This window comes from Dermacentor andersoni, chromosome 6, assembly GCF_023375885.2.
Source record: "Dermacentor andersoni chromosome 6, qqDerAnde1_hic_scaffold, whole genome shotgun sequence".
NCBI classification, from domain to species: Eukaryota; Metazoa; Arthropoda; class Arachnida; order Ixodida; family Ixodidae; genus Dermacentor; species Dermacentor andersoni.
In genome coordinates this window covers 7,740,971-7,754,508 of record NC_092819.1, presented here as the reverse complement: position 1 = coordinate 7,754,508, position 13,538 = coordinate 7,740,971, and the positions used below count along the sequence as shown (strand labels likewise).

Genomic DNA, 13,538 nt, shown 5'->3' with positions numbered 1-13,538 from the left:
GACTGCAGCCGTAACGTAATTAGAATGTCCGTCTCGAGTGCGGGCGGTGCCGGGTTCGAACCCGCTCGCGCCGCCCAACACCCACCGATGAAACGGGTAAAAGCGATTCCCCTCTCCAATGCACCCGATTATCAAAGGAGTATTGATCAGTGTTTCACGGCGTGGGACCAATCGTTGAAAAAAATAGCACGCACGTGCGGAAATGGAACGACCGTTCGTTCTTCTTGGAAGTGCCCTTCGGGCATTCATGAGAGAGACGGCGAGACGATGTCGTTGTAGCGGCCACATGAGGGCGCTGGTAGCATGAAAGAAGTCATGCTCCGAGGTATGTGCAATGGTTCCAGGACTTACTTTTGGAAATGCAGTTGTTTGCTTTAAATCAGGTGTACAATCAGGACTCTACGGGAACCAAAGGTCAGTGGGTCGCCTCGCATTGGGCGCTCACGGGAAGACTACAAATGAAGCTGTGCAGAGGGATATGGGCTGGACTAGTTTTGAAGTGAGGGAAGCTCGCAGTAAAATTGAGTATGAAGAACGGCTAAGGAATATGGAGGAAAGTAAATGGGCTGGGAGAGTGTTCAGGTATCTGTACAGGAAAAACATTGATTCACAGTGCAGGAAAAGAAGCATACCAGCAAGTATGCGGCCTGTGGGGTGGGCAACACAGCAACAAAGAAGGTCAAGCGGAAAGTCAGAGGGGCTGAATTAATCTCATGGGTGGCGGCAATGGAAAAGAAACCTGCCATGAGTAACTACTTAAGAAGAAAAAACGAAATCAGGAAAGAAAGAATTTATGATAACTCAAAGGGAAGCTCATTGCTTTTCGAAGCGAGATCGGAATGCCTTAGAACACGCACCTATAAAGCGAGATATAAGGAGGAAGAAGAAGCATGTGCTTGCTGCGGTAAAGCTAGGGAAACGACGGAGCATGTTTTATTGGAATGTGAAGACGTCTACCCAGCGGTTGATTTAGGCACCACTGGCCTCCTTGAAGCCCTTGGGTTCAGCGGGAGTAGTGGTAAAGCAAACATGTCCGCAATAGGCATTAGTAAGAGGCGATTGGAGGAGTGGGGGAAGAAAAGTAGGGAAACGACAAAAGATGGAGACGTACAAAAGCACAGTTCACAATAGGGGATCGGAAAATTTGGGTGTGGTAGTTCGTAGTGTTTTTTTTTTTTCATTGTTTAACCTAGGTAGGACATTAGGCAGTATAATAGCAAGCGCTTGGTGGCGCAACCCACCGCCCCGTTCCAAAGGGGACGCTCATAACATCCATCCATCCCAAGTCTTCTGAATGGCCACGGTGAAACCGCTCAAACCAGACGAGCGCTTCCTCTCACGAGAAAATTTACATCTATACTTCTGCTGATATTGTCACAGTGTCGATATAACACTGCCACAATGTGTTGATATATTGACATGGAGATATAACGGCGGGAAATATCAAGCGCCGACCAGTCGTTGAAAAAGGCAAAAAGGACGTTTTGGCCCCACTACTGGAGCCTTGTTCACAATCAAGATTTTGAACAAGGCCCGAAGCGTCCTTTTTTTTTTTCTTTTTCGACGACTGGTCGGCGCCTCATATTTCCCGCCATGAATTTTCTCGACCAGACGGGTTTCCGTCGAGCCCTAGATTTCATGGAGATATGAATGAACGACTGAATGAATGAATGAATGAATGAATGAATGAATGAACTGATTATTTCCTTATAATATATTATACACAAGTAACAAACATTTGTCGGACCCGTAGCCGAAGGCTAGTTGAAGGTCCGATAAATAAACATAAAGGATATAATATCGTCTGGTGATTGTTCGTAGTGCTCGGTATTTTCTTTTGTCGTTCTTCTTTTTTTTCCCCTCGATTGCCGGGGCATATATCGTGGCGTTCTTCCTTTTTTGACGTCGGTGGTGATGCCACGGTCTCACGAGATCGATTGCACAAAACCGATCTCAACAAGACGATGGAATGTATTGACGTACATGGTCCCGCATTCATTTGGCTACACGTTACACTATTCTTTTATGTATATTTTTTTCGGGCCCGATTTCGAAAAAGCATAAAGGCTGATGCTCACGAGAATGGACGCACAAGGTCCGAGAAGGCTGATGATTGGCGATCAGCAGAGGCGATTACCACGATGCTATGTCAGGTGGCATACCCCCCGCGTAAACGGGAATTGCGTCACGAGCGCCAATTTCTCCTCTGGTGCTTGGTAGGCCAAACTCAGAGAGAAACAAACAAAGAAGAAATCAAGCATGCTGCCATGGCAACGGTTTTGTTGGCGCGCGAAGGGGAAACGCCATCGTGCTTGTCGTCTGCTATGCTCTCGACGGGCACACGACTTTCTCTGCAGGCGCCGACGGAAGCCAACACCGCTTGCATTTATTTATTCAGATTGTTTTCCGCTTTCAGATCTTGTTTTCAATACCCTTCGTCTTCTAATTTTTCTTTTCGTAGTCGCAACATATGGGCAACGCATCTGTGTAAAAACTTATCTTTTTTTCTGTTCAAGATGCCCGAGCCAGTATTGCATGCGGCACGGCTATTTTGTTTCGGCAAAACACAAGTAGGCAGGAAAATGTAGTTTATTCACTGTTTTTTTATTAGCAGCCTATTGCACATCAAGGCATTCAATACACAGCACAATAATGTAGAACTGAGTATCTCCTTAGCCAGTATACAAATGGGCGCATTCTGTACTACGATCATACATACATGGGACAGCGTCCTACAATTTCCTGCAACAGTATAGCACAGCAAGCAGAACGAAAGCACAAGCAGAAAGCCACAGTCAGAGCTTTATTGAAGCTTAATTGACAATTTCTCATAGACAGAAAATTGCTGCAGAGGCCATGTTTGTTTGCCGTTGTAAGATTCGTCGGATGATCTCGCCGCTGCCACCATTTGTCAGAGTTGTTGGACTACCTACGAGCTGTAGGCTGATCTCACCGCTGCCATTCAGATGTAAGATTTGGCAGTCGTAGCTGTAGGAAGGAGCTTGACTCTTCGTCGGGACTTAGGAGAGCAGGATTTATTTACATGTTATTTACAGTTGAACATGAGATACATCGACAGTCTAGCGTCACTCCCAAATGGAGCCCGCAAGACGAGCACACAGCTCACGAGTACATTTCGAGCACGACAACGAGCACACTCCAGCAGCCGACAATCGCTGCTTATAAGCACTCCGCTCGGCGTCATAGTTCGACGTCATTGTAGATGACCCTCCCTTTTGGAGGAGGCCGGCTCTCGACTTGGAGGAGGAGGAGGGCTCACACACACGCACACACACACACACACATAGGTGCAATGGTCCGGAGCCGACGTCAGAGGGGCTTCGTAGAACTCTGAGCCGAACCGGGTAGCGCGTCCGGGTAGCACATTGTCTTGCGTCTTGGTCGGCGCGTGGGAAGGAGCCCTCGTCGGCGTTCCCGCGGCAACTCCCCAACTCATAGCAGAACAGGGCGGCGTTGTCTTGTTGCGCACAAAGCCTGTTTCGTCGAACTCGGAGCCCCCCCGGGTGGCGCACCGGGTAGCACATTGTCTGGTGTCTCGAAAAGCGCATGGGGAAGTTCCGCCAATTACCTCCCCTCGAGAACTCCCCTGAGCTGACCCCTCCCCACGTGGCTGCCGGTTATCCGCAGTTCTCTGAAGTGCGCCACCGTCCCGGTTGGATCGGAACACGTGCAGCGGGCTGAAATAGCTGCAGGCCGATCCTAACACCGTGCACAATGCAACTCTATCAAAGCAACTGTTTGTCGCAACCGTTATTTGTCAGTAATAAAAAGATTATCAAAAGAAGCGGGTCCACATTCTTCGCATGCAGTAAAAACAACTTCGTTTTTTTTATTCCATACAACGGCTATACTTGCTAGTCCAAAAACATGCTATACATAGTCAACTTTCTCTCCTTGTGTAATGTGCCGATAAATATTTCGCAAATTATATTGACAACGTATATAGTTCTTTTTTTTTCATATATGGTTTTATTTCGCAATACAGCATGTAAGACCACAAAAGTTTCATTCATATGCATGCGAACAAGGTATCATTGCGAAATTCGTCGCGAGCATATTGCAGATGTTTCTTAAAATGTGTAATGCACTTCGCTTATTCTATTGTCATCTTGGCATAAATGGCACAGTTACGAGACAATAACAAGTAGCACCAAGTTTTTTGTTGAGAAACTGTAAATCCAGGAGGAGCAGGGGCCAATCAGGGGTTCGTCGTCTGTGGGCAAGGGCAGAGAGATGCACACAGGTATTACTGAACGCGTGGCTTCGGGTTATGGAGAAATATATTCGAATGTATAACTCACATCGGCTGCATTGAATGCGTCACGGCAATCTGCTCAGAGCAATTCTTTTGAATGGTTTTCAGGACCTTCCTCTGATACACTGAACCTACGTTATGCACTTTCTTTAACAGTGCCCATAGATCCGTGCGACTTGTTTGAAGCATAGGACAGGTGTCAGAGCTACGCTAGGAGTTTCACCATTGGCTGTAGGTCATTTCGGTGTCGACACAATAAGGAGGCGAAACCATTTCAACTTTTCTAGAACACTCGTTTCTGGCACAGCATGTTTTCTTTGCTTATTAATATTATTCGTGGCTTTGCTGAAGGGCCCCCCCCCCTCTCCCACTTTTGCCATATTAATGAGATCACTGCAGTCAAGTGTGTCGAGCAACATCAGTATTTGCACAACTTTACTGAGGTAAGCTTAAGAAGGTTCCAGCATCCCAAGATCCATGCATGGTAGCTATGTAATAATATTTAAAGAGGAGGGTGCAAATGCGAGAGAAATTATTGTCTGCACACAGACAACACGCTGCACGATGTTAATGCAAATATTGAAACGTGCCGAAATATTTTGTATAGATAGGCTCATGAAGAAAACGCACTAAGAACTGTCGGAATTGCAAAAAAAATAATATATCAGTAAGGATATGTTTTCTAATTTTCAAGCTTCTTGAGCTTTCTTTCTGCAGCGAACTTTCTCTCACGCTGTTTTACGAGATTCAGATTGATGTCATTTATGTGCAGCAAAAGCCACGCATAGCAGAACTGCTTCAGCAGGTCTATGTGACACTTAATAGAACAAAAGATTTCTTATATATATAGTAGACTGCTGTTTAGCTTATGTTTCAGTACAGTCAACCGCACAACTGCGCGACCACACCAACGTGCTCCGGAAACCATTTATACATGTCCTTTCCTTCCTCTTGCGATAATGGAATGTCACCTGGCTCTGCAAGAGTTGGTAGAACTCTGGGCTCACATGATACATCAACTTGTCCAGTGCTTTCCTCGCGGTAATATTTCGGCAGTTCTTTTAAGTTTGCTGACTTGTAATACCTTTGCGTACTGTTCCTTAGTCGGTGGATCACACCTGCGGTCTCTGGTGAATATATTTTCCGCTTTTGGCTTCGCTGCGGCGGTGTAGAACCTGTAAATACAGATACATCATCAGAACATCTTGTTAGGCGAGTTGACAAATTTTAGCCAAGTTGCAGGCTGTGTAAAGGAACACTACACACAGGCACATAGGACAAGCGCATGCAGCGTCCTGTCGATGCTTGAATGTCATGTTCCACTGTAAAGTGAATTCCAAGGCGACAAATGCGTGCCACATGACATCACTTCACAATTATGGAAACACTACATGATAAGTCCGTTCATTATCAAATTTCTAGTGCATGTGACAAAAAAAAACAGAACTGTTTTCGTAAAATAGCACTCTTAATTAATGCAGGTCAGTTCTGATAATATTTGGTTGCAGGATTTCAAGTAGAAATATGCCTCCAAAATTTAATAAGCAAAGTTCCAAGTTTGTAACACGTTAAGCATTGCTGGCTTCTCAATAGCTGGCTTCGAATACTAGGCATAAGTTTTTTTCAGCTTGTTTTCTCGATCTATGAAAGTTTCTGATTCGTCTTGTGAAGGATTAGGTAATTGAGCCTTTTATTTGGCTTCATTTCTTCTGCAAAATACCCACAAGAGGGAAACTACCAATAGCTTAAAGCTGCTTGGCAACTGAGCATTGGAATTTTCGCTCCCGATCAATTGGTGCTGGCAAACCAAGCTTGGGGAGCACACAGCAGCGCGCGGCAAGAACTGTCTTCGCCGTGTCGTATGCTGTAGCGCCAAGCGAGGCGCGGCTTTTTACCAACATGAATTCGCTCATAGTCAGCCAAAACTGTTCGGCTTGTTAGTTTAGCCAATAATCGGGAACATCGCGCACCGCAGAAGAGCGAGCGATAAAGAGAAGTTGGCAAGTACCCGGTTTCTTAGTACGCGCGGAGCAAATCTCGCTGCGTAACGTCACGTGGTACCCGGCGCCGTAGGAAACGGGAAAGACAGCGCTCGCCGTGCTCATGGCACTTGCGCCGTGCCCCGTCTGGGGGTTTCTGCACAAAAATAATAAACTACAGATGGTGAGATTCGCAACCACTAATAACTTGTTTTCCTTATATTCATCTATCACTCTTCCACTCCAGCAGTAGGCACAGCCGACCGCAACAGCATAGAGAAAAAGATATGACAATGATCTCGTTTTGGTCAGGTCGGTGAGAACGCTTTCTGTGAAGTGGCCCGAGCAGAGGGCGTAGCCGTTGTACAACCGCTCCCATGTCAGCCCCGCCAGGGCTGCCCATTTAGCGTAATTTAGCCTTATGGCACATATGAAAAATGGGCAAAATAACGCGTGTTCATGATTAAAGAGCACCTAAAGTGCAACCAAAGTTGAGAGTAAGAAGGGGCGACGAAAACATTCTGCCCTTCTAGGCACATGTTGAAAAGTGAAGCGAACCTATGTCGTCTCACAGGTAACTCGAACTTCTTGTCATTCAAAACGCAAACGGTGAGTGCTACGGAATTGCTTTTTACAGCGAAGCTGTCTATGCATGCTAGGATCTGGAAAAAATATGCAGACCCCACGCACTGTGGGAATCGATGTAAGCGAAGTTTTGTCTGTTGTTTGCGTTCGTTGACGTTATTTGGCGGTGATATATTGGCGACACAGGACAGTCGTGACGGGATGTGAAATGTTACCTTGCCTGCTCCGCTTGTGTTTGTTGTTCTTGCTCTGCTCGACGCTTTATGCAGGCCTTCGTCTCGTCGGCACAAAGTGCACGCTTCGGCGTCATTCTGGGTTGTAGCGTTGTAGCTCACAAAACTGCCTCCTGTCTATTACCTCGTTAACACCAACCGTGCCTCCTCCCTCTGCTGCCGTTGCTGTTGCGGGTGAGCGCGAAGACAAGCGCGGCAGGTCCTGCACAGTATTGCGAGGCGTCACGCATAGTTGGGCGTCTAGAGCGCATTGTGCAGATGCGACGCAGCACAAATCTTGACACGAGCTTCTCTGGTCGTCCTTCCTTTGTGCCACACTCTTCTCATGTACTAACGCGATAGCGTTAGGGGCCACGTGTCACAAATAATCTGGTGTCGACGCCACGGTCGCTTGGCAAGTAATCATTCTGAACCACAACCGTGCAGGCCCTCCACGTGGCACATACCTTGTCTTACATTCTTTACAAAGTTATTGCTCGGAATTTTGAGAATGACAGCTCATAAACAAATGTCATGAAACAAAACACCCACAGCGAATGCCTTTTATGTTTTTGTGACATGGCCACGTCTCGACCACGTCCCGACGCGGCCCGTGTTAGTGGCGGGCTTCTCAACTATATGTCCTGACGTGGCCGGCGTTAGCGGCGTGCCGGACAGCAGCAGCAGTGGGAAAGTCGAAAGAAGCGGCAAAGAAAACTCCGCTTTAAAAAGTGTCCCCTAGATGTTTACAAAAACAAATCATCATGTGGGCCTATTCTGGTGACAAAGTTGAGCAGAGTAACTGGTTGGGCTTGTTGGTTGAACATAGTGGAAGGCTACGGCGCGAGAACCGACGGAGACAAAGGAGGCACACAAAGTACGCAGACACGGCGATGATGGTACAGAAAGGGTCCAAGCTCAATGTCATATACCCCTGTGGGTTCAGGGACCTGTAACGCGCCCTTGAACTACCCTCGTCACATGTGGGATCCAAATAGGTCCCAAGCACAAGGGTAAGAACTGACGTTTTTGAAAAAAACGTTTTGTGCAACTTTTTCAAGAAAGGACTGCTAAACAATTATCGGCGCCAACCGCACTAGTGCCACTGCTCGCGCGTTCGTCGCCGTCGTCTTCTTCCACAGCTGGCTCCGTTGCGGCTCATCATTCCAGCGTAGAATCTCACTTCTCTTCTGTCGTAATTGGGAGGACGCGTCTACACGGGTATGAGTCATTGCTTAAGGGGGTGTACTCTTTAAGCAGATTTGCTTTGACTATGTCGAATTCATCTGCTTCTTCTTTCCCCATGCGTGCAATGATATCAGCTACCTCACGTGGCAGCAACGTAAGCAAGTGTTGCGGCCACATGTTTCTCGCGAATTTTGCCTTCTCACACGTGCGCTCAAACTGCACCAGAAAAAGACATATGTCCCCTCCTACCCTGCGTATGGTGCCATCAAGTCTGTCATTCTGCGCTCGCTTTCTCATGCCTCTGTGCTAGGTCTTTCAGTATTTTGAGCCTTCAGAAACTCAATATCTAGGTGCCTCATTTCAAGGTCGCGCTCTTCTTTGGTCTCACATGCTGCCCGCTCGAGCTCTTCTTTTTCTTCTAGGCGCTTACGCTCTTCCTTTCCTTCCTTATCCGCAACGCTCTCTAGGCATTCCTTCAGTTCACCGTCGTCTGCCCCGCTCGCTTCGATCGCCTCAAGGATCTCCGGCTTTCTCTTTGATTCGGCAGTTTGGAGGCCCAATTCTCTGGCCAAGTTAAACAATTCCGGCTTCTTTAGTGCCTTCAAGTTCATGGCTGCCCTTAGTGCTGCTAACTCTTCACTCTATAACAACCTCGACGTACTGAAAACTTCCGTCAGCGGTTAAAGAAAAAATCACTGCTTTGTACTTTCCCTCAAAAATGCGTAAAGCCAAGTGATATCTTAGTGAATAAAAGCCCTGCACTCACCATATGCATTCATGAATCCTGACACCTTCCTTCCGAACGTTGTCACCAGGACGAAGAGGAGACGATCTCTTAGATGTCGTCCAAAGTTGGGGTCTCCAGGGCTGCCAACCAGTTGTTGCGACACCATTTCTCGAAGCTCGACCGGCGTTACTATTGGGTATCGTGGCGTCGGCAGGCTACAGGCGTCTGGTAGACCATGGTGACCAGGCAGGGACGATACGATTTCTAGTGCGAAACTTGCACTGTTTATTCAATGATTGGTGAAGGATGCGAAGAGAATGAATGAATTGAAAAAGTACATTGCGGGACCCCTTAAATAGGCCCACTGAAACCGTAGGCGGGATCTTGCTTACGTCAGAGTCAAGTGACATGCGCTGAGTCTCTTCGCTGCTTGGCGGCTGCTCCCACTTTCCTAGGCGACGTTGCACTTGCTTGCCTTCGCTGGCGGCAACCCGCGGGTCGGGAATCGTAGGCGGCTGATCCTTTCTTCTAGGCGACGTTGTCCCGGCTTGCCTCCTCTGGTGGCAACCCGCAGGTCTGAGATGGGCGGCTGATAATTTCTTCTAAGCTACGTTGGTTCGCGGAAAGGGCCTCCCCTAAGTCGGACAGTTCGCGGAAAGGGTCTCTCCTAGAGTCGCACAATTTCTGAAAAGGGTTCTCTCTTGGTCGCATACACAAAGGGGCCTGTAAACGCTTCGGGGCGTCCGCCAGACCGGCAACCACTCGAGACAACCATAACAAATTAGGAATCCATCCTCCATTTCAGTTGAGCAGTGTCTTTCGAGCCCTCTTTTCGCTCGGGGTGTTACACGCCAACCGTAACAACGTTAAAAGGTGGTAATGTCAAAAAAGAAAATGGTAGGCGACCCTCATCTTTGACTTAGGACCTCGACGTTGGTGTTTTTTAGGTTAACTTAGGCGAACGCAACGCACGAACCAAACTCGAAGACAACTGTTTTCCATTATTTAGCCGGTTATATCATGCCACCTCCTTGTGTGTGACGTCATTAGTTACGTCATTACTCACGATTTCTACTTCCGGGTTTCCGGGAATATCGCCAAAGTCGTGCTCACGCGGCGGGTCTCTAATGTCTACGATTCTGTGGTTTGGTGTGCCGTAATCAGTGATTTCTAATTAATTCTAATTATTCCAGACATCTCAGTAACACAACTTGTAACTAAACTTATGCGCTGATATCATATTGGCACGTGTACTTGTCTTTATCGGGCGACACGTTTCATCGCCTAAGAAATGTTATCGCACAGCGCAGGACGCGCTTGCATGTGTGGGAAGTTTCTGGAATGTTATCGATGCTTCCATCCGCTGTCTATGACCAAACCTTGTGTAATCTGATTGCATATGTGCGCGACGCGAATAATGTAGAACTTTGTAGAAGGCACGCGGGTCCCAGCGATTACTCTGAAACATTCGACGACTAAACATTCGACGACTAAACATTCGACGACTAAAAGCCGACGCGCTTGACCCGCTGGTCAGATTTTCGACGATCGCCGACCGTGTTCGCCGCTATCTTTGTGCTATAAGTGTAGCCTGTTTTTGTGGGCACAGGTTCGCCCAATAAAAGTTAGTTTTGGCTTTCACATTATTGCTACTGTGTTCTTCATACGTCACTCCACGTGACAATATCTATAAGGAAACTCGTAAATGTTGTACTGTAGTATTTTTTTCTATTTTTGATCTGCTTTATTTTGAATTTCCTCCACGATCATCTCAGCAGGTGAACCGGAAGTGCTGCGCAAGAAACAGGAGTGTCACCCGATGCTCGTGCCACTGAAGACTGGTCACCTGAATGCTCTTCAGCGTGACGCGTTTGTGCAGCAAGCATTCAAATACCTTCGGCATAGACAAATTAGAAGTTTTCTACTCGTAGAAAAAATGAAACGCAACCGCTAACATATACCGAAGCGATATTTTTGTCTGCACGTCAGCTAGCACCAATCGGTCCACGTGCAACTGTCAACAAGTACCTTCCGTTCCTTACAACACTGCAGAAGATTGCGCCGCGCCAAGCCAAAACAAATATTCACTTGAATACCACCGCGGAAGATCTTTCGTTTCGTCTTATAGCTGCTTTGATAAGGATAGCGCTTGTTTCTTCACAACGACTGCTGAAAAAGTGTGCTTACCTTTTGTCCGTTCGGAAACTGAAAAATTTCGCCCTTTTGTTCCTGCCCGAGTCGCCACACCACATCCGTGCAGCACGCCGCGTGCCCTTTCCTCAGTTTTTCCGACAATGCCAGAACGTTCGCAGGCACAGAAAGAAAGTTCCTAACTGCAGAGAATACGAAAAAAAACGTGCGCATGCATAGAAAGCGGCAGCAGCAGACCAAGAGATAAGAGCGAAAGCGCCGCCCGTCGTCGCAACAAATCAAGCGCCTAAATAAGCATATAAGACGCCGAAAAGGAAAAACAAGCCAAAAGCGCATTTTATTTCTACTTATAATTGCATCGCTTCACTTTATTGTTATGTATGTTGAAAAGATAGAGCCACATAATCAAAAGTTCTTGAATTTTCCTTTGGCTACCAGTGTCACGGCGAGGCTTTATTGCCAATACCGAAACTATAGCCCCACTTTACACCCACTGCGTATTGGGGGCGTGCTCCACCACTGGAAAAGCTGGCGCCGCTGTCGGCGTGACGTGGTATGAGGGATCACGTGAACGCAGTGGCCGCGTCGGCTGCTTCGAAAGCGCCGAAGCGAGCTGGGAACGGAAGTTTAAAATCCCACCTGCGCTGCGGTTCTGATGAAGTGGGGAGCTTTCCCCTCTTCGGGTGTGTGTGCTTGACAACACATGAAAGCAATATAATAGCAAGTGGCTGCTTTTGAAGGCGTCCAACATGGTAGGCTACTGCTCGGTGCCGCAGTGTCGGATGTACGCAACGGAGCCCGGTGTCAGTCTTCACACGTACCCGCATGACTAGGAGCTGCGTGAAGATTGGATCGGGAAACTTGGAATCAGCAAGCAGCCATCGGCTACAACTCGGGTGTGCGGCAAGCACTCCCGCGAGGAAGATTTCTGCTACGGCGTCTGGGCACAGTGTTCGGTGAGTACAGCAGAAAGCGCGCAATGAGACGCTCACCCGCACGCGCAGCCCGACTAATGTCATGAAGTTTTGGTCTATGGACTTGTTGATGCTAGATAGTGGCAATTTCACTGGAATGGAAAGGGAACGGTAAAACGCGCATTAAAAAGAAACGGATGGCATATACTCATGCTTGTGCAGCACCAAACAATGACTAATGTACTGGATTAAGAAAAAGAAGCAGCGGGTAATTGCTCACTGAGAAGACCGATAAACATACGATGCAACGCAACTTCAGAAATAAGGATATTGAAACCTCGAATACTTTAGAAGCAAAAATAACAATCATTCCACTCTGTGAAGATGGAATGACAGCGAAAGCTTACGACAGTCAAAGCTCTCAAACGAAAAGCAAAGTGATTTCGCTGCCATGCCATCTCTACATAGTGGAATGGTTATCATTTTCTTGCGTTGCGAGTTTGGCGTCGTTGCCCGTTCGGAGGTGCCCGGGCTCGCGATTGTTGTTTTCATTCAGCATCGCGCGAACGTTCTTCTTCGGTGGTCATTTGACGTTCTTGTTCTGTTCCCTCCAGCGCTCCTCGTACGCATGTTGTTCTTCGGGTGTACGAACTATACGTGTCTGCCCTATCGATAACGCAGCTCTTTTTAGCGTCGATACCTCTCCTGCTTATATACTGCGATAACCTTGACGTCACGCTATTGTTCACGGCGATCGTTCTAATCTATTCCGCATTTAGACATCTGCGCCACCGCACTAGCCCGTATGGGTTTGTTATAAATCAGCAAGTCCGTTTCTGTTGCCAGACGCCTAAAAAACTATATATACGGAAGGTTGGTCATATACAGCCTTCGCTGTAAGAAGGAAGATTGAATCGTCGCGACGGCACATCACAAGTCACCCGCATAGGCGTCGAAGTCCCTAGTTATAACGAAATTATAACAAGCGAGGGCACGGTAGTTTTTCTGAGAACACGCCTAACCATGCGTGGCTCGTCTTACAGCTGCTTTTCCTTCACATAGTCTCAAGTGCGGGGTTTCTAACTATTCCGAAGGCATGCGCCACTGCATCTTGGACCACCCAATGCATCGCAAACTGCCAAGTATCTGCAAGATTGTCAAGTTATCTGTTGCATCGACGAAGTCAACGCTGGATGGTCCACTGTATCTGTGACGTCATGGCCTTCAGCTATAAAGGCAGCTGCTTCACCCGAGGACTTTAGAGGGCACGGCAGCTTTTCTGAGAACATGCATAACCACGCGTGGCTTGTGTTACAGGTCAGTTTTTGTAATCCCGGTTCTAACGTACGTACAAGCTGTTATGGTCTTTTTGTGCTGCCGTGCCCCCAGCAGTGTTTTTATATGATTGCTGATTGCTGGCTTACTATACTTATCGCTTTGTGTGGAGATGTTGAGGAAAATCCTGGCCCTGAAGGACAGGAAGGGCTGAATACCATCTTGACTGAT

The 13,538-nt window shown here is 47.4% G+C and overlaps 1 long non-coding RNA gene across 2 annotated transcripts; it reads right to left on the bottom strand.

Moving 5' to 3' along the window:
• Nucleotides 1–3,957: 3,957 nt before the first annotated feature.
• On the bottom strand, nucleotides 3,958–11,235 carry LOC129382193 (uncharacterized). Of its 2 annotated transcripts, none has more exons than XR_008610276.1 (3): nucleotides 11,155–11,235; nucleotides 5,361–5,451; nucleotides 3,958–4,234 (listed from the first exon to the last, which is right to left on the bottom strand). It is a non-coding gene; the product is annotated as an uncharacterized lncRNA (long non-coding RNA). The 2 variants fall into 2 exon arrangements; XR_008610275.1 differs by lacking the exon at nucleotides 11,155–11,235 and adding an exon at nucleotides 6,285–6,395.
• Between the last annotated feature and the right edge of the window lie 2,303 nt (nucleotides 11,236–13,538).